Consider the following 21,986-nt stretch of genomic DNA (forward strand, 5'->3'; position numbering starts at 1 on the left):
CGACCAAAAGCTGCATGCCTGATTGTGTATGTACGTATGTATATACAGGTGGTCCAAAAGTCTAGAGCCATAGGGAAATACAACATAATTTTTCCAACAACTCCCTGAGTAATTGTAACTCTGAGTATCTTTCATGGAATTCGGCAGCAATTCATCAATTTGAAGAGTCTGGCCTTTCACTCATTAAAACAAGCTCCACTCTGTCATATTTTGTTGATTTTGCTGCAATCACTGACCTGGAAAGAAAGATGGGATATTTACATTTATTAAATATACAGATTTTTAATATATGTACAAGGTAAGATTCATTATTGTGGTCCAACTACCCAAATGCGATGCGGCTTCTGACTCCTATCTTTAAGACCATAGTGTGGAAATATTGGTGACATTCACTTTTTTTTTTTTCTTTTTTTTTTGTATACAAGATCAAGTCTCGTGAAAGAGCCAACATTAATCATACAAAAAGTCAAACCGACACATAAAACACAAAATAAGGGGAGCGGTAGACAAGATGGGGAGGGAGGGGGAAGGACACAAACACAACATTCGAGAGCAGGGACATCGAGAGATCTGTGGGAGGGAGAGGGCTTGGGGGAGGTGGGAGAGGAATAAAACATATGGACACTGCAACGACTTCCAGGAAAGACGTTGGAATTTCAAAAAAGTGTATCTGGGGTGAATTAGCGGGGGTAGAAAAGATGAAGGTTTTGGATGGGGGAAGATAAGAGATGGTGGTGAACAGCTGTTTTAAAGACCTGGAGGGAGGAGGCATGATTATATAAAAATAACTTCTTCTTCACTTCTTCATTTCATAAAAATAACTGATGTCGGACAACCTCCATTGAAAGGTATGCATTCATGCCAGTGGAAAAAGAAACTTTCCATTACGTGCTGAAGTGTTTCAGAAGAAATGTGACTTCTTTCATCAAGGATTGTCTGTTGGTTTCAACTGCTGTGACACTTGGATTTTGTAGGGATATAGACTAAGATCATTCTTCACAATTGTACACGTAGATTCCCTGTTAATACCTAACTCTTGAGACTTCCTCATTGCTGATATCTTTAGGATCTGTAGAAAAGCTTCTCTCACTCTTTCAATTGTTTCTCTTACTGAACCAGAGTTTCCCCGAAGCTCTTAGAACAATTGTAATAGTGCAGTAATTGGCAAAATAAAGCTGCACAATGGCGTTTCTGTGTTCCACGCTCCATTTGTCCATTTTTGGTTTTGATGATTGGGTTCAATTTTCCAAAGCATCGTCCTTCACGTCTGCTGAAAAAAGAAAAACCAGATTAAAATGTTTTCATTAATTAATTGTATACATATATGTATATATATAGATATATATATAAATTCAAAACACACCTGGTCACAAGTGTGCCGCACTGACCGGGTCCTCAGTCGAGGTCCCCACATCATCCCGTTTCGGCCCTTCAACCTCGATACGGTCAGCTAAGGTGAGCCAGCAGGGGCACATACACATCCACATGCAGCAACTGCACCTGTATGCGTACATACCCCCACCCCCAGCCAGTGCGAACAACAACAACAACAACAACACCTCCACATACAGAATCCACAGCACCAAACAAACATGGTGGAACACTCAAACACCCACCTTTATACCCTTCATATATATATATATATATATATATATACACACACACACACACACACACACACACACACATATACACACATACACATATACACACATACACATATACACACACACACACACACACACACACACACACACACACACACACACACACACACACACACACACACACACACACACACACACACACACAATGAAGCAAATCCAACCAAATGTTGCATGTCGCCTTCGACCCTTTCAATACTTTAGACAACTTTAGACACCTTTCTGTCTGGGTAGCATATCTGGGGGAGGGTGTTCAGAGTGGGGGAAAGACCTCAATTTATCTTTATGTAAATGTGTATTATATAGCACCACCTAGTGATAGTCGGTATTACAAATCATCATCGTATAGATATATTTTCAAGTGTTTGTGTGGTGGTTTGTGTGTTTGGACGTTAATCTTTCACAGCCGAACCGTAGCACATAGAGGCCCCAAATTTTGGAGGTAGATACTTGAGAAAGTGAGAAAGGTTCATAACTTGAATACCATTTATTAGCCCACCAAAGGCCACTACAAAGTGTATATCAGGAAGTGGGGTGAGGCAGTGCCGCAACCGGCCCACAGGCACGAGGTAACCACCATGAGCCTAATAACTAATAACTAACCACCATGAGCCTAATAACCATGAGCCTAATAACTCCATAGCAATGTCCAACACATCCCGAGATCACAACCGGAAAAGCTCACCCAGCCAGGAAGCACCGGTTATCCACCCCCTCCTCCCCCCAACTGCCCTCAAAGCCCCAGGCAGCGCAGGGTTTCTCCTGTTAGTAAAACATAAAATACATAATTCACCTACAAAGAAAGCGTAAACAACTTGATAATATGCATTATGGTGATGTTGAAATCTGAGTGAGAATAACTTGCAATGTTCACAATGTTTCATTTCATTCATTTTAAGTGGACCTTCGAATCAAAGCAATCAACACTGAGTTTCGCGAAGAAGCGGAAGTGACTTTTTTTTTTTATAGCACCATACACAGTATAAGGCATAAGCAGAGGATGGTTGATGAAGGTGATGTTAGCTGACTTCCGAGCTTCTGATTAAGGTGCAAGGTGGGGGTAAAATAGCACCTTTCACGTGCCATCAATAAATTGAAATTATCAGTCTTTCCAGTGAAGGGGTCTTTCCCCCCACAAACCATATACTGCTAGAAAGCCTAGAGTATGAGGAATCCAAAAATACAGACACAAGTGAATTTCGGATACAAATAAACATGTGAGCTTTAATTTTCTAGACACATACAAAAAAATGTTTTTTTGGTTGACATAATTGAAACTGGAACTACTGCTAACTGCCTCAGTCAATCTGTTATTTACCCCTTTGGGTAGTTAGTATGGGTATATCCAAAGAGACCAGTGATGGCTTTTCAGTAAATTGTGATGATAATTACACAAAATATTTTTTCTTTGTTTTTAAAGAAAAATACAAGGATTTTTTTCATAACGCAATTTGTAGTAGGGGTACCTTAAAAAGCCATCATTGATTCATCCAACATGTTAAGATGATTATTAATGCCAAATTTCATTCAATTTGGATGATTTTAGTCTTCAAGTTATTTCATCTTATTTCTTTGGAAATAAGTACCAATCAAAACAGTTTGATTCTGAAAATATATACTTCAAAGAACACTGTGACATGAAAAACAACAGTTTTAATTTTTTTATTTTTTACCCCACTGTGCACCTTACATCGTCAGCGTAGTGACGGTAAAAATGACTAGTATATGTATATACAGTACATCTGTTTTAAATTTGGCCTGGTGGTGGAAGAGTGGGGGGGGGGGGGGGGGGAGTTATTACTTAGTAATTACTTAGTGGTTATTACTTAGTAATTAACAATGATTATGATAGTGTGACTGTGTGGTGAACTTTCTTTTCTCGCATGATAATATTTCATGACTGATAACTGATGATTTGTGACTCATGATAATATTTCGGACTCATAAAAACACAACATTGAGGTTGTGTGATAGTTATTTGCAAATGAACGGGTTAATTCCCCCATAATTGCTGTATTTGGTATGACTTGTATTACCTCTCGCTATGCCATAAATATTTAAACAGAGAATTATGGCCTTCCCCCAAACATGAAATCCTAGGACTGTGATTTATTTTTTTTACTTCATAAAACCATCCTGTACATAGGGTAAGTACAACCAGGAGTTTTGAACTCATTGTGTCTATCCATTAGTTTAGGAGTGCATATAAGTGAAACAAATAAACACCCGAATTATAGTATGATGATATTAATGACTGAATGAATGATCGTTTCAAGGACATTTTCCCCGCTAGAGCGGGGTGAGCCTCGCGGGCCCCATGACAATCATGGTTCCCTGTTTGAGGCAATGTTTTTATGGCCGGATGCCCTTCCTGACGCCAACCCTTAGTCGCCTCTTACAATGCGCAGGGATACGGTGTACCTATTCTAAATCTGGGTACACACCGGGATCATTCATCCCAGCAAGCTGATACTCAATTTGCCGAACTCTGAAGGATGACAGGCTGAGTCAAACCCCCTGGCATTCATTCAGCGATCGACCGGGGTTCGAACTCAGGATCCGAGGATCCCAAACCGGCACCCTAACCGCCAAGCCAAAACCAGGCTATTATAGTATGATGATATGATGATGATAATAGTGTGACGAGGCAGTGAACTTTCTTTTCGTACTTTATTTTAACCATGTCACACAGATGCCGTTGTTATCACATGCAGGGAAATGTGTGCTCGTCTCCTGCCTTTAATGTCGGAATGAAAGACTGTACAAATGTAAACATTCCTATCCACATGTCCAAAATAACCGAAGATTAATCTGACATTCATGAGGTTGGATATTGTATACGCTATGATCCTGTTATACACATTTAGTTATTGATACCATGCACAAGTCCTCCAAAGTCTCCAGCATTGCAAGCATGTCCTCTTCCATCCCAGCTATAAATCACAACTGGTGAATTTAGCCCCGAGTCAAATTTAACCTTTGCCCTGTGGAATGCAGTCAAGTCACTCTTTGTACCCTCTCTTTGTTGAGATGAAGCAATGGGAGAAGCACAAAGTATAAAGATTTCTTTACATTGTTCAAGGCTTGTGCAGGAGCCTGAACTTGCATCATGTACAGGATAAGGACGTTTGTAGACAATGGACATAACAGCAGACAATGTTGACATATGAACCAGTACTGCGACCACCATGAGGCACATACTCACCAGGCAACAATATATGATAAACGTTTACATATATGTATATATACTAGCTTGGCTCGGCTCGCTGCGCTCGCCTCACCAAGCGTCGTTACTGAGGAACGGGCTTATTTTAGCTGAGGCTAATGACTGTACCTGAGTTGCAGTGTTGTCATGATTTACACCAATCATAATACAAACAATTACTTTGCACAAATGTATTTGTTGTGTTTGTGATATTACATTTTTATAGGCAATTTAGGTTGAAGATTTAGGTTGAATGTTTTTTTTTCAAGAAAGAACCCCTCAGCACATACACAGGGGAGGGGTAGGTGCAGACTGGAAGTTTGGGACGATTACACCTCACCACCGCGTAATTCAAAATACCTCACCACCACGCAATTCAAAACACCTCACCACCAAGTAATTTAAAACGCCTCACAGCCATAAAACACGTAATGAAAACACCTCACCACCACAAAATTAAAAACACCTCACCACCACGAAATTGAAAACACCTCACAGCCATCAAACACGTAATAAAAACACGTCACAGCCATAAAACACATAATAAAAACACCTCACAGCCATAAAACACGTAATAAAAACACCTCACCACCACAAAAAAAAAACACCTCACAGCCATCAAACACGTAATAAAAACACGTCACAGCCATAAAACACGGAATAAAAACACCTCACAGCCATAAAACACATAATAAAAACACCTCACAGCCATAAAACACGTAATAAAAACACCTCACCACCACAAAAAAAAACACCTCACAGCCATCAAACACGTAATAAAAATACCTCACCACCACGAAATTAAAAACACCTCACAGCCATAAAACACGTAATAAAAATACCTCACCATCACGAAATTAAAAACACCTCACAGCCATAAAACACGTAATAAAAACACCTCACAGCCATAAAACACGTAATAAAAACAAACCACCACAAAATTAAAAACACCTCACAGCCATAAAACACGTAATAAAAACACCTCACAGCCATAAAACACGTAATAAAAACACCTCACAGCCATAAAACACGTAATAAAAACACCTCACAGCCATAAAACACGTAATAAAAACACCTCACCACCACAAAATTAAAAACACCTCACCACCACGTCATTTAAAAACACCTCACCACCAAGTAATTCAAAACACCTCACCACCACGTAATTCAAAACACCTCATCACCAACTAATTCAAAACACCTCACCACCACATAATTAAAAACACCTCACCACGACGTAATTATAAATACCTCACCACCACATAATTCAAAACACCTCACCACCATGTGATTTAAAAACACCTCACCACCATGTGATTTAAAAATTCCTCACCACCACGTGATTCAAAACCACCACAACCTTATTAAAAACACTTCACAACAATGGAAACAAAAGTTTGAGGGAGTCGTTAAGTGACAACACAGACACTGCCCAGATGTGTAGATATATACATAAATGACTGTACCCAAGTTGCCGTTTTGTCATGGTTTAAACCAATCATAATTCAAACAATTATTTTTCACACATGTATTTGTAATATACGTTGTATCACATTTTATAAACAATTGAAGTTGAAAACAAAAATATTTCCCAAAAAAAATCCAAAATAAAAAGAATTGTAAAATTTTTCAAACAAAATACCCTTAGGACATACCGACGGGAGAGATATGTGCATACCAGAAGTTTGGTACGATTTCATAAAAGTTTTAGAAAGTAGTTCAGTGACGAGACAACACAACACAGGACAACACAGGACAGGACAGACGCTGCACAGATATATATTGTTGCGAATATGGAATTTGGCCTCCATATCCGCTTGTAAATATTCCCCTATTTCCCCAATACTCCCCAACTATCCCCAATCCCCCATTCCCTAGTCCCATTGTCTGTAAACAACACTCTGTAGAACCGACCTTCCCCTTTTTCCCCCATTAAATGTCGTGCCCAGGTCCACCGCATCTCACGTAGACAACTTTCGGACATCTTGCTAGTTATTCTTAGTCTATGTCAGTTAAGGACTCGTTTCCATTAATTCCGACTCTTCGTTGCACCAGAATGTGATTATATGGCACCAGTAGTGAGTTTAGGACCTTCCCATGCCTCCTCCCGTCTTCTTCCCCAAACAACAACAACAACAACAACTACAACTACAACTACAACTACAACAACAATTACAACAACAACTACAACAACGGCGCTGCGCGGAGGAGTGTGCGTCCTCACACCGGCTCGGTTAGCCGCCATTGACGATGCGCTCCGACGGGGTTACCACGAAGGGGCTCCTTGTCAGCCCCTCGTCAAGGGCCGAGCCGGTAACCCCCCCCCCCCCAGCACGCACCCAATGAGAAGCAACGTGCCGATTCCATCTGGGGCGGAGCTAACGAGCCGAGGGCGTGTCACTCCCCGCCGGATATACGCGGCCACGTACCGGACGTGACGTGAGATGCGCCCCGAGCTTGAGAAGACAAGAGAGCCACCTCCGAGCGCTGAGAGACCTCCTGCATCTTTTGGGCCACGCTATCCTGTCCCTGAGCACAAGGTGCACCTTGTGCTGGCCATCGAATACCCGCTTTCCTTGCCATCAATCCCCGTGTGAGTCAGTTTTTGTCCTGTTTATCTGTCGTCTGTCGGGGCTATTATAAGACCGTAATTAAGTGCCTATCTTACTATGCTGTACCTCTCATCCCTGTAATCTGACCTTCCGCCCTAATATAATCTCCTCCGGAGGTCTTGAGAACCGTATCCCTGGTGTCGTGTCATTTTAATCCAGCAGTTGTGTCCTTTTCCTTCATTGATTTAGCATAGCGCGATTTGGTCAACGTCGGGTGGAATCGGGTGAGTTGGGGAAGAATCGGGGCAACTGTTAGGTCGCGGCAATACCACCGCTCGGTAAATAACATCTAAGCCGCGTCCGTAACAATTGGTGTCGAGGAGTGGAATTCGGACCCGGGACTAAATTTATTAGGCCCAAATTTGTAGTAGAATCGATTCGGAGCGCGTTTCCCGCGCGAAATTATAACGGCGAAATTTGAATTTGTTATACGGAAATAAAAACCCGAATTTTGAAAGTCGCGCTATGGCAGACCAAGACAGCTGGGGTCCGGTAGTGGAGAGTGAGGCAGGGTCGGTCCAGGACCAAATTGAGGAACATGAGGGACAGGAGGAGAGCGAAGCAGCGAGGGTAGCAGACGCACAAAATAGCGTCGTTGTGCCCGACATTGCGGGAGCGCAAAATGGCGCCTCGCTGGTCACCGCGCCCGCGACCGTGGCAGCGCCCCTGGTGGATCCGAACCTTTTTATGTTGCAAATGGGGGCCCTTATGGAGAGGCTAGAAGCAAAAATGGGGGTAATGAATAACCAAATGGGGGTAATGGGAAACGAAATGGGGGTAATGAGGGACGAAGCGAGGGGTACTGGTGAGGGATTAGACAATAATTTTAGGGGATTAGACAATAATTTTAAGGGATTAGACGAGAAATTTGGGAAATTAGACAATAGATTAGGGGAAATACAGGAGGGGTTAATGGGGGTAGAAAACAGAATGGCCGCTCAAGAGAATCAAATGGAAGGGATGCAAAAGGGGTTAGAGGGGGTAGAAAATAGAATGGCTGCCCAGGAGAATCAGATAGAGGGAGTGAAAAATGGGTTAGAGGGGTTAGAAAACAGTATGGAAGGCAAATTGAGGGACATGAGGGACCAAGCGGAAAGGGAAGTTAACCAAATGGGGCAGCAGATAGAGGGGGTCAGAATGGGGGTAGAAACTAAACTGGATGCTCACAGGGAGGAAATGGAGCAGATGAGGGTGGCATCTGGGCAGGAGATGCAAGTGATGGGAGAGGAGATCAGAAGAGGAGTGAGTGAGGAGGTCGGAGGAGGTGAGGCACTGTAAGGAGCGCATGGAGAAGGAGGTGAGAAAGGGGACTGTAAAATTGCAAGGAGGTATAGAGGAGTTGACGCTGGGAGTAGAACAACTGACAGTGGGACAAAAGGAGTTGGGGGACCAGGTAAAGAAGAACACAGCGGTAATAGAGGGTTTAAAATCGACACAGAAGGAGATGAAAAAGGACGTAGGGGTAATTAAAAAAGAGTGTCAGACGGTACATGAGGACCTGACGAGGAAAATGGACAAGGTGGTAGAGGTGATGGAGGTTAAAGAGCGGGAGGTGCGGGAGCACATAGAAAAAAATAAAGTGGAGTTAGAGGAAGAATTTAAAGGGGCGCACGAAGAGATGAAGGAGGTGAAGCAGAAATTAGAAGAAGTGGAAGAAGGGGTGAGCGAAATTAAGAAGCGACGGAGAGAGGATAAGAAAGAGATAAAGGAGGAAGTAAAAGAATTGGTCCAAAGTCTGTGTTCGGATCGTGATGATGTGCTCATTAACCGGATGAGGGATTCGCAGGTGATGGAGGAGAAGCGAAGAGAAAGAGGACCCGGTGTAAGTGGTGACCAATATGGTCGTGCGTATGATGCGCCAGGTGATTTAATAAGCTTGGGGGTCGAGATAGACCCGGATGTTCGTGAGAGGCCACGAGTGAGGTGTATGGCTGGTCCGGAGGGTATGGAACGAGAGGTGCGAGGTGTGGGTGAGCAAGGTTGTGGTGGTATGGAATGGGTAGCGGGTTGCGGAGGTGTGACCCATGCATCGACACCAACAGGGGTAGTTGTTGGAGGGACCGGGGAGGCACGAGAGCCCCTTGGGGGTAATGTACTGTGGGGGCCCGGCCGGTTCGGCCCCGCGCTGACCCCGCAAGGGGCGACGCACGGGGTCCGGCAGGCAGGCAACGACTCGCATGCGAGGTGGTCCCACAAGGTCCCACTCGCGCCGTATGACGGCAAGAGTGATCTACGCGCGTACCTGGCGCAGTTCGACTGTGGACAAGGTGGTAGAGGTGATAAGGGCAACGGTTGGGGTGAGGACGAAGGTGGAGTACACCTGGTGGCCGCATTGCGCGGCGCGGCGGCGGAGGTGCTGACGGCATTACCAGCGGGTGCTCTCACCCTGCCAGCCCTCCGCGACGCCCTAATTAATCGATTCGGCATAGAACAGCAGAGCGAGCTTGTTAAAGCTCAGCTCGCGCTGCGAAAGCGCAAGCCCCAGGAAGCCATCGGGGAACTTGCCCACGACATTCGCCGCGCAGTGGGGATCGCACATGCTAGCATGGCAGCGGATTCCCGGGAAAGCCTGGCGCTGGACCATTTTATCCAGGCCCTCCCGGACATTGAGCTCCGGCAACAGCTCGCAATGTGGCGCCCGCAGACTCTGAGCCAGGCGGCTGACGCTGCGGCCCGTTGGGAAGCAGCGAGGCCCCTGGCCCGGGGGGGCGAGCGTCTCGCAATGGCGGTCCGCCAGGTGGGACCCCCGATGGAGGGCGGACCCCTTAGGGGGCCCGCCCCCGACGTGGGTCCTGACCTGGCGGGCATGGTCCGGAGGCTGGTGGACCAGCGCCTGGCGGGACCTGGACCATGGCAGGCGGCCCCGGAGGTGGCCCGCGGTGGACCACGAGCGGGTAATCCAATTCGGACCTACAGGGGGGGAAATTTGGAATTCCGGAGGCAAGCACCTTATCAGGTGAGGTGCTATACCTGCAACCGTCTGGGTCACCTGGCGCGGCACTGTCGAGCCGCGCGCCGGGATGATCCCCGGCGGTTGAGGTCCTCAACTCCGCCCAGGGGGGAGCGGGTTAGCCGACCCCAGACACCCCCCCGCCAGACCCCGGGAAACTAGAAGGTGTCGGGCACGTAGGGCGGTGTTCGGCAGCAGAGGATGGAGGAGAGCCCTCATTGACGCGACAGGTCATTTATTGTGGCCAAATTGGAACCGGTAGCCTGACAATTAGATGCAAAATTGCCGGCGTGGGGGTAGACGCCGTAGTGGACACAGGAGCTAGCGCCACGATCATCAGCCCTGTGGTCCTTGATTCGAGCGCAGGTGGCTGGGATAAGATCCAGCGCCTGCAAAATTATAGTTTGCAGCTTGCTACCGGGGTAACGGCCCCGATCATAGGGCGTGGTTCTGTGACCCTCAAGTTAGGGTCGGTAAGGAGGGAGATAGATGTTTGGGTGGCGGAGGTGTGCGACCCATGCTTAATAGGGTTGGACCTGTTGACTGCCAGCGGCTGTAAAATCGACTTGTGCCGGGGGATCCTGCAGGTGGGAGTAGAAGAGCTGCCGTTAGGGGGAGTGAGCACGGCCGAGAGAGCGGAGCTGGAGGCTTCCGAGGCCGTGACCATCCCCCCAAGGGCCGAGGCGATAGTGCCGGCCCGGTGGGCAGCTCGCCCAACGTGGCAGGAGTCCTGCGGCCTGGTCGAACCGGTGGCAGCGCAGTCCATACCGGGTTTAATCGTGGGCCGCACCCTTGTAAAAACGGATGGACCGGTAGTGGCCGTCCGAGTAATAAATATGAGTACAGAACCACGCACTATAGTAAGGGGCACGAGGGTAGCTGGCTGCACCCCAGTTGAGGAAGTCGCGACAGTGAGGGGCGAGAACGTCCAGCCGAGCCGACCCCGGGGGGAGCCTTCAATAAGAAGTAGGAATTGGCCCGATCCCATTTGCGAGATGGTAAATCGTAGTAGCGTAGAGTTGGGAGGTACCCAGAGGGAGGCCTTACACAAACTGGTTGGGTCCCATTTGGACCTCTTCTCCCTGTCCACCGAGGATATTGGACGTACGGGCCTGGTGAAACATCAGATCCACACCGGTGAGGCCCGGCCTATTCGTCAGGCCGCCCGACGGCTCCCTTGGAGCAAGAGGGCGGAAGCTGACGAGCAGGTTGAAAAAATGCTCGACGCAGGTGTGATCGAGCCCTCGGGAAGTCCTTGGATGTCACCTGTTGTGCTGGTCAAAAAGAAGGATGGGACCACGCGGTTCTGCGTGGACTATCGCCAGCTAAACAACGTGACACTCAAGGACTCATATCCCCTGCCAAGGATTGATGACACCCTCGATGCCGTTGCGGGCTCAAATTGGTTCACAACTTTGGACCTCAAGAGTGGGTATTGGCAGGTGGAGATGGATAGGGCAGGGAAGGAGAAAACGGCATTTTCCACAGGTAAGGGACTGTATCAGTTTACTGTGATGCCGTTTGGTTTGTGTAACGCCCCCGCCACCTTTGAAAGATTGATGGAGCATGTACTGGGCGGCATGCCATGGCAATCATGCCTGGTGTACCTGGATGACGTCCTGGTACATGCCCAAACGTTCCCCCAGGCAGTAGCTAATTTGGACCAGGTGTTCGGGTGCCTCAGACAGGCAGGGTTGAAGCTGAACCCGAGTAAGTGCACTTTGTTTGCAAGAGAGGTGGCCTATCTAGGTCACGTGATCGGCCGCGAGGGGGTAAAAACGGACCCAGACAAAATTAAAGCGGTAGAGGAGTGGCCCGCACCACGTACCATCAAAGAGGTGCGGGGATTTTTGGGACTCTGCTCCTACTACCGGCGCTTTGTGGCGAAATTTGCGGAGTTGGCCCGTCCCCTCCACCGGCTTACGGAGAAGGGGACGCGATTTAATTGGACACGGGAGTGCCACGAGGCCTTCCAAAAATTGAAGGGGTGTCTAACATCCGCACCCCTTCTAGCTTACCCCACTAGCAACGGGGCATTTACCCTGGACACGGATGCGAGCCAGGAAGGATTGGGCGCAGTTCTGTCTCAGACACAGGAGGGCGTGGAGAGAGTGATTGGTTATTATAGTCGGGCCTTAAGTAGGCCCGAGAGAAATTATTGCGTCACTCGCAAAGAGTTATTGGCTATGCTGGCTGCCATGAACCATTTCCACCCGTACTTGTACGGGCGGAAATTTTTGGTTATAACTGACCATTCCTCCTTGCAATGGCTCCTTCGGTTCAAGGAACCGGAGGGCCAAATTGCAAGGTGGTTGGAAAAGTTGCAGCAGTACGATTTTGATGTGGCCCATAGGGCCGGGAAGGCCCATGGTAATGCGGACGCACTCTCTCGGCGTCCTTGTCTGGGGGAAAACTGCAAATTTTGTGCGAGACACGAGGAGAGGGAACAATTGGGCGATTCGGACCCGACCCTCGTTGTCCGGGCAACCCGGGTGAGAGGGCCAATTTTGCCACTAACCGCAGATGAGGAATTCGGAACTTTGGCATGGAGCACGGCCCAGCAGGAGGATCCTGTCCTGGGGCCAGTGTTCAATTGGGTCAAATTGGGGCACAGACCAAAGGGGGAAGAGGTCACCCCCCTCGGAGCACAAACAAAGGCATATTGGGCTCAGTGGCAGACCCTGGAATTGAAAGGCAACATCTTGTATCGCAAGTGGGTGGAGGTTCCCTCTGATAGAACTTCCTGGCTGGTGATAGTCCCTGACAAATTCAAGAACGTCATATTGCAACAGGTGCATGGTACCCGCTCCGGCGGCCATTTGGGCAGGACAAAGACAATATCGCGGGTACGCCGGAGGTTTTATTGGGTGAATATGGGGCGCGACATACAGGACTGGTGTCGGAGATGCGACGCCTGTACTGCCAAAAAGGGACCAGCACGGAGGATGAGGGCCCCCCTTCAATTACACCAGGTGGGGGCCCCCCTAGAGCGGGTGGCCATGGATATCTTAGGCCCACTACCCCGCACCCGCCTAGGTAATAAGTACATCCTCGTTGTGATGGACTACTTCACCAAGTGGCCGGAGGCCTACGCCCTCCCCAACCAAGAAGCAGGGGTGGTAGCGCAGGCCTTCGTGGAAGGATTTGTGTGCCGGCATGGGATTCCACAGGATTTGCACACCGACCAGGGACGAAATTTTGAGAGCAAATTGCTAAAAGATGTGTGCAGTCTCCTGTCAATTCGGAAAACAAGAACAACGCCTTTAAGACCTCAATCTGACGGGATGGTGGAAAGATTCAACCGAACTTTAATCCAACAACTGGCACTGTTCACCGCCACCCGTCAGGATGACTGGGACGAACATCTCCCTTATTTGCTCATGGCCTACCGAACCAGCCAGCACGGGGCCACCGCATGCAGTCCAGCGTTGCTTATGTATGGGCGGGAGTTACGGGCTCCCGCCGACTTGCTATGCGGTCCCGTGCCAGACACAGTGGTTAACCCGCCGAGGGAGGGGTACGCACGTCACCTAGAGGAAGGCATGGAGCTAGTCCATGCCTTCGCCCGCCGCCAACTCCATCTGGCGGGGGAAAAGATGAAGCGCAGGTACGACGACCGGAGCCAGGGGAGTCAATACGCTCCGGGGATGAAGATTTGGTTCTTTAATCCCCGGAGGCGGAAGGGAAGGTGCCCAAAACTCACCTCCCCCTGGCAAGGCCCAGGAGTCGTCCTGTCGCAAATCTGTGACGTGGTCATTAAGATCAAAATGGGGCCACGAGCCCTCCCTCGGATCGTCCACGCCGACCGGATAAGGCCTTACACCGGCGAGCAGGCGCCCCCGTGCCTCGGCTTTAGATGCCGAGGCGGGACCCAGTACCTCTGAATAAGGGGGGCTTATTAGTGCCAGAGGACTGGGGAATTGAGGAGCGATAGGCCCGGTGGGTAAGGGTGGCATCCCTGCCACCCTTCCCATGGTGGGGGGCAAAGGAGCAATAGCTTATGGGGTGTATGGCAGTGAAAACTAGCCCGGGTGGGTTAGGTTATAATGATAGGGATCTAGCGAAGATGACATTAGGTAACGTTAAGTTTAGTTAGTGACTGATACCTGTAGTGGGGACGCAGGTAGATTAGTGTGGATTATAATGACGTGGGAGCGCAATAGTTTAAAGGGACGACTGGAAGCGCAAGTTTCAGAGGGGAGTAGTTAGCTGAGATGATGCCGTGTGTGTGAGAATTGAACAGGTGTGATTGCACAGGTGTGCAACTGGACAGGTGTGTGGAGCAGTGTGCTGAGTAATGAGTGTTGTGGATCAGCGCGAATGCGCTTGGGGAGAGAAGGGTGCAGGTGGCACCAGGTGTGAGAGCACAGGTGTGCAGGTACAGGTGTGTGGAGAGAATTGGAGTAAGTGGTACGGAGTGGTGTGCATGGTGCGAAGGTGTGGATGGGGAGAGTGGACCCCCCTTTCACGAGTACCCGGGGCGGGTAGTGTAAGTGTTAGGTAGAGGGTATAGGTAAATTGTGGTTGGAAATTGGCATTTGTGGTGCGGTTGCAGAATGGTGTTGTGAATGGGTGCATTAGTGTTGTGGAAATGGCTGGGCGTGTAGCCTGTTAGTGTGTGTAGTTGGTTGGGCACTCCACCACTGTGAGGATGTCGGCCAGGTGAGGCCGCAGGTGGGCTCTGGGAGCCGGTAGTTGTGAGTGGGTGCCTGAGGATCCCGGGTGTGGATCGGGGCAGCCCAGTGCCAGAGAGGGCACCGAGTGGGGAGAGCGCCAGAGGGCCTTCCCCAGGTAGTTAGGTTAGGGTAAGGAGCAGGTAAGCTCGGAGGCAACTGCAGTGGTGGAGGTGTGCAGGTGGGTAGACCCGCTGGGAGAGGTACACGTCGTGGCCCAGAAATTGTGCGAGGGCACCGGGAGATGAATCGGGGGGAGTGAGACCCCAAATTGAAAAGCACCACAGTTTGGCCAATGGGAATTGGTTTTTAGAACCCATAGTGTAAGAGGGCCAATGGTTTGGCCGGAGAAAGACCCCGGGTAGTGTAAAGTTGTTAAAGTCATTTAGGAAATAGTTAGGATTGATGAGCCTGTCGCACCATACGCAGCCACTTACCCGTGGTGATGATGATGACTCCACACCTGTGTTTTCTTTGTTCTGTGTGCAGGAAGCAAGGACTACTGTTGGATTTGTGAGACGCATCACGACGTGGATGAGACATTGGGGTGATTCCATCTCTCCCTCCCTAGGAGGGACTGATGATGAATTGGTAATGGCAAATTTTGATGTTGAGTTGGAGATGGCAAATTTTGATGGGAGTTGAAGATGGCAAATTTGATTGGTTAGGAGGGAGAGAAGACGAATTTGGTTTATGGGAGGAACGGGGCAGACAGTAGGGATGTTTGTTGATTTGTAAAGTAGATGTTTATGGGTAGTGTTGTGTTTTGTGGATACAGTAAGGGGTAAGGGAGGGGCCATGTAGGTTACCTGGTGGGGGGGGGGGGGGGGGCGTACGGTAGGAACGTACCTGTCTCACCTGGTTCCCATGTGCCCCCAGTGTGCATCATCTTGTATTGCGTGCACTTTTGCGCCCTTACCACCTTACTCACTTGTCTGCTTCTTTTGTCTCCCACCTCCGAGGATCTGGCTTTGGGGTAGAGAGAGAGGTGCTGGCTTCGCAGTTGTGGGCCTGCACTTTCGCTGTTTGCTGCCTGGATCGATACACCATATGGACCGCAATGTTTGTGGCCACCCCACCATGGACCGCAGCTCTTTTGCGGCCAAGCACCACCCATGGAAGGACCTATGGGTCAACGTGGCACCTATGCCATACAGGTGAACCACTAATAGTTGGCCCCCTGACGGCCACAATAAAGAAATGGACGCGGTTGGCGCCTTTCTTTATTTTTGAAAGAAGTAAGAAGGCCAAGTGCACCACACGAAGGCAAGACCAGCGGCAGAACATCGGCCGGCTGCGACACCACACAATGATTTATAGACACTATATTGGTGCACCGGATGGTGCTGACTGTGTGATGGGGGTGGTGCTTTTCGTGCTGGGGAAAGGGTGCTCTGCACATTATTAAAGGCCGTAGGCCACAGAGCACTAGTGGGTTGGTGTATCGATGCTGGCATGCGTGCTCTCTCTATGCATAACATCTGCATGTGTTCCTCCAGAAACAGGTCCTGGATCGTAGTGTAAATAGCAGCGTAGTCTTGTAAATAATGCTCCCTACCGGCTGTATGTTTAGTTTGCGAATTCTTTCCGGATCCGGTTATCCTGTGGGTGTGTTTCTGAGAGGAGAAGGGTGCAACGTCGCAGGGGGACATATTTACTCATTTGTGAATATCTGTAAAACTGTCGCACTCAGGGTAGAGTTAATAGTAGAGGGAACTACATCTGAGTGCCACACTAAAATAGGTAAAAATTTATCGGGTCGGGACGCCCCGAGGGTAGAGAAGGGTGCAATGTTGCGAATATGGAATTTGGCCTCCATATCCGCTTGTAAATATTCCCCTATTTCCCCAATACTCCCCAACTATCCCCAATCCCCCATTCCCTAGTCCCATTGTCTGTAAACAACACTCTGTAGAACCGACCTTCCCCTTTTTTCCCCCATTAAATGTCGTGCCCAGGTCCACCGCATCTCACGTAGACAACTTTCGGACATCTTGCTAGTTATTCTTAGTCTATGTCAGTTAAGGACTCGTTTCCATTAATTCCGACTCTTCGTTGCACCAGAATGTGATTATATGGCACCAGTAGTGAGTTTAGGACCTTCCCATGCCTCCTCCCGTCTTCTTCCCCAAACAACAACAACAACAACAACAACTACAACTACAACTACAACTACAACAACAATTACAACAACAACTACAACAACGGCGCTGCGCGGAGGAGTGTGCGTCCTCACACCGGCTCGGTTAGCCGCCATTGACGATGCGCTCCGACGGGGTTACCACGAAGGGGCTCCTTGTCAGCCCCTCGTCAAGGGCGGAGCCGGTAACCCCCCCCCCCCAGCACGCACCCAATGAGAAGCAACGTGCCGATTCCATCTGGGGCGGAGCTAACGAGCCGAGGGCGTGTCACTCCCCGCCGGATATACGCGGCCACGTACCGGACGTGACGTGAGATGCGCCCCGAGCTTGAGAAGACAAGAGAGCCACCTCCGAGCGCTGAGAGACCTCCTGCATCTTTTGGGCCGCGCTATCCTGTCCCTGAGCACAAGGTGCACCTTGTGCTGGCCATCGAATACCCGCTTTCCTTGCCATCAATCCCCGTGTGAGTCAGTTTTTGTCCTGTTTATCTGTCGTCTGTCGGGGCTATTATAAGACCGTAATTAAGTGCCTATCTTACTATGCTGTACCTCTCATCCCTGTAATCTGACCTTCCGCCCTAATATAATCTCCTCCGGAGGTCTTGAGAACCGTATCCCTGGTGTCGTGTCATTTTAATCCAGCAGTTGTGTCCTTTTCCTTCATTGATTTAGCATAGCGCGATTTGGTCAACGTCGGGTGGAATCGGGTGAGTTGGGGAAGAATCGGGGCAACTGTTAGGTCGCGGCAATACCACCGCTCGGTAAATAACATCTAAGCCGCGTCCGTAACAATATATATATATATATATATATATATATATATATATATATATATATATATATATACAAAGATTTGCGGTTGGGAGTAAATCCAAATGACTCCATGGTAAGATCTCCAACCTTTAATTGAACAAACAATGACTCAACGTTTCGATTAACAACATGTGAAGCCACACGCCTCCGTTAATCTTCCTCAAGAGTGATAAAATCATCTCAACATCCCCTTATATGCAAAGTGGGCGGGGTATATGCAAAGTGGGGTGGGCAAAGCTGGACAGCCAATGAAACCGTATCACACCGCTCTCGTGAACGGAGACGTTATTGACCAAATTCAAAAATCAACCGCATATTTACGGCTTAAAATAATCCTGTAAGCAATGCTGGATTATAACTCGTGTTAAGAAAATCAGGAACAATCATTACATTTAATTAAAAGTTAAACTTGTAAACAATGAAATTGTAAATTAAATAAAAACTGTAAATATATTAAAGCAAAAAAAATTTTTAAGGCCAAAAACATTTGCCATAATATGAAGATCATCACATGTGGCCCTATGCGGTAAAGGGGAATGCGGGAAGGAGGCGGGTTATAGGGGGGGATAAAATGGGGGGGAGGGAAACCAGAGGGGGGGTGGAAGCGGAGGGGGGGCGGGGGGGTTGGGAGAGGGGTGTTTTTTTTTTTTTTTGTATACAAGATCGAGGCTCGTGAAAGAGCGAACATTAATCACACAGAAAGACAAACCGACACATAAAACATATAACATCGGGAGCGGTAGACAAGATGGGGAGAGAGGGGGGAAGGACACAAACACAACATTTGAGAGCAGGGACTGAGAGACATGGAGACATCGAGAGATCTGTGAGAGGGAGAGGGCATTGGGGGGAGGGAGAATGGGGAGAGGGGGGGGGGGGGGGGGTGGGAGAGGTATAAAACATATGGACACTGCCAGGACTTCCAGGGAAGAAGTTGGAATTTCAAACAAGGTGGATCTGGGGTGAATTAGCAGGGGTAGAAAAGATCAAGGTTTTGGATGGGGGAAGATAAGAGATGGTGGTGAACAGCTGTTTTAAAGACCTGGAGGGACGAGTAGGATTGAAGGGAGTGAGGGAGTTTGTTCCAGAGGCGGGAGAAAAGAGGAATGAAAGAGTGAAGGTGAGCAGAGAGCCGAGATTTCGGCAGTTTAACCATCAGAGGGTTGCTGGCAGATCTTGTGCGACCTGTAGGAATATTTGGGGGACAGAGCACAGAGAGAGCTGGGGGTGCAAGGCCGGAGAGGAGTCGGTAGAAGACAGAAAGACCACCTACCTGCCTGCGGTGAGTGAGTGAAAGGCCCTCAGAGATAGCTTCATCGCGGGAGATTCCAATAATTCTGAAAGCTTTGGTTTCGACAGCGTGAAGCCGAGCTAGGTGTGAGGCAGGAGCACCGGCCCATAGGGGAGAACAGTATTCCATTGAGCTGCGGATGAAAGCCTTATATGTGGTGAGGAGCTCAGGTGTGCCGAGGAAGGACTTCACACGACGGAGGATGCCCAGTCGGCGACTGGCTTTGGAGGCCAGCTTTGAAATGTGGTTTTCCCAAGAAAGATCATGGCAGATAGTGAGACCCAAAAGCTTGAGCGACAGAACTTCTTGGAGAGGATTGTTGAGAAAGTAGATGGGAGGGTTGTCCAGTCGATCTTTTTGGAGAGACATAGTAAGAGAAGAGTGTGAGATTTGTCAGGATTGAAAGACATGTTCCACTTGTTTGACCAGTCTGTGATTTTGTCCAAGTCTTCAGAGAGTGAGGAGGCTGCAGACTGCCGATCTGAGGGAAGAGGAATGGAGCGGCAGAGAGTTGAGTCATCAGCAAAGAGATAGAGGATTTTCCAGAGAGTCGGAGAGATCATTGATAAAGACCAGAAAAAGCACAGGGCCCAGAACACTGCCTTGGGGAACTCCAGCCTGAACAGGAAGGGGAGATGAGAGAAATCCATTCAGGGCCACACGTTGACTACGACCAGAGAGGAAGTCCGCAAGCCATGCATGGAGATTTCCATGGATACCATAGGAGGAGAGTTTGGTGAGCAGAGCGGGGTGCCAGACCGTATCGAAGGCACGTGATATGTCGAGGGAGACAGCTCTGATTTCCTGTTTGGCATTGAGGACCTCCATCCATTGTTGAGACAGCAGAAGCAGCATGTCCAGAGTAGATTGACCTGGTCTGAAACCAAATTGATGATCAGAGATCAAGCCATTGGAGAAGAGGAAAGATTTCATATCCGAAGCAATGATGGATTCCATGACTTTGCTGATAATTGGGAGCAGGCTGATTGGTCTGTAGTTGCAAGGATCTGTTTTTGCACCTTTTTGTGTAAAGCGGTAATGTTTGCTGATTTCCAGGATGGTGGCAGATGACCTTGAGCAAAAGAGAGGGTGAAAAGGACAGAGAGAGGGTGAGATAGAGCGGCAGAGCAGGATTTTAGGACCCGTGGGCTGATGCCGTCTGGTCCAGTTGCAGAATCAGAGTCGAGGTTGGACAAAAACTCCTCCACCTTGTCAGGAGAGAAGGACACAGAGTCCAGGAGCAGTTGGGTTCGACTGGGAAAGGTGGGAACAGAGAGAGATGGGTTTGGGACACAAGATTTTGAGGCAAACACAGAGTTGAGGCATTCGGCTTTGTCACGTGCGATGTCAACTGTGTGGCCATTTGAGGTAAGGGAGGGGATGGAGGGGGAACAAACACCAGAAACGGATTTGACCAGACGCCACCAGGATTTGGAGGAAGGAGACAGGTTTGAGAGTTCATTCTTGAGTGTGGAGAGATAGTGCGTCCTGGCACTCCTGAGGGTAACCACACACTTGTTCCGAGCTTGGTGGAAGGAACTGAGATTGCCTTCAGTTGGATTTGCCTTCCAAGAGGCAAAGGCCGGTTGTTTCAGGGCAACTGCCTCACCACAAGATTCAGTGTACCATGGACGGGAGGAAGGGTAAGACAACTGAAGATGAGATGGGATAAATCTGTGCATGAGAGAGAGCAGTTTGCTTTGGAAGAATTCCCAGGAAGAATTGATGTCAGAGGCAGTAGAGATGGGAGACCAGTCCAGATGATTGATGGCTGCTTGAAGACCATCCCAGTCGGCCTGAGTGAAATGCCAGACTCATCGACGCTGAGGAGGCTCTCTGAGAATGGCCAGAGAGATGTCCACTTTGACAAGCACATGATCAGAAGAACCGATTGGAGCAGAAGAAGAGCAGCAGACATTAGCAGGGAAGTTTGTCATAACCAAGTCTAGAAGAGAAGATACTCCATTGGCTGAGATCCGGGTCGGGAAATTGACAGATTGTGTCAATCCCAGTGAGTCACAGAAGTCCTTTGCTGAGGTGCCATGACTGGTGAGAGAGGAACCCACACCCAACCAGCTGGCATGATGACAGTTGAAGTCACCACATATGAGGAAGAGAGAGTTGGGATGACTGGATAGAAGTTGGTCCATGTTGTCAGACAGTGAAATGTAAATGGAGTCATCACTGTTTAGAGGACGGTACAGAACACATATGAACAAAAGGTGTGAGCGGAGAGCAAGCCGTAGCCAGAGGTACTCCTGGGGGTGAGGAGGAGAGAGGGCAGTGCAAGGAGAGTGAGGAAGAGAGTTTTTGATAAAGATAGTCACCCCACCACCAGGACGAGGCTCAGGTCTATCATACCGGAGGAGGGAGTAACCAGGAAGAGATATTAAGGAATCAGAGACATCTTGAAGGAGGAAAGTCTCTGTTAAGCAGATCAAGTCTGGATTGTCAGAAGCAACCTGTATGGAGAGATCAGTCAGGTTTGAGCGAAGGCCCCGGATGTTTGAGGTCCATACCGTTAATGAAGAGAGAGGGGGAGCATCGGGTACAGGACAGGGGAGGGGAGGAGTAGGGTAAGATGAAGGATGAGAGGGGGAGGTAGGGAGAGCAGTTGATAGTGTGTCAGAGATTACAG

At 48.7% G+C, this 21,986-nt stretch overlaps 2 protein-coding genes across 2 annotated transcripts in view; both read left to right on the forward strand.

Annotated features, from left to right (window-relative positions):
* Nucleotides 1-21,986, forward strand: part of LOC144888663 (uncharacterized) — an 864,061-nt gene that overhangs the window by 310,690 nt on the left and 531,385 nt on the right. The window lies entirely within an intron of this gene.
* The window catches only part of LOC137413566 (transcription factor AP-2-beta-like), a 116,344-nt gene that overhangs the window by 45,121 nt on the left and 49,237 nt on the right, over nt 1-21,986 (forward strand). The window lies entirely within an intron of this gene.

Source organism: Myxine glutinosa, chromosome 13 (genome assembly GCF_964187855.1).
Source record: "Myxine glutinosa chromosome 13, kmMyxGlut1.1, whole genome shotgun sequence".
NCBI lineage: Eukaryota > Metazoa > Chordata > Myxini > Myxiniformes > Myxinidae > Myxine > Myxine glutinosa.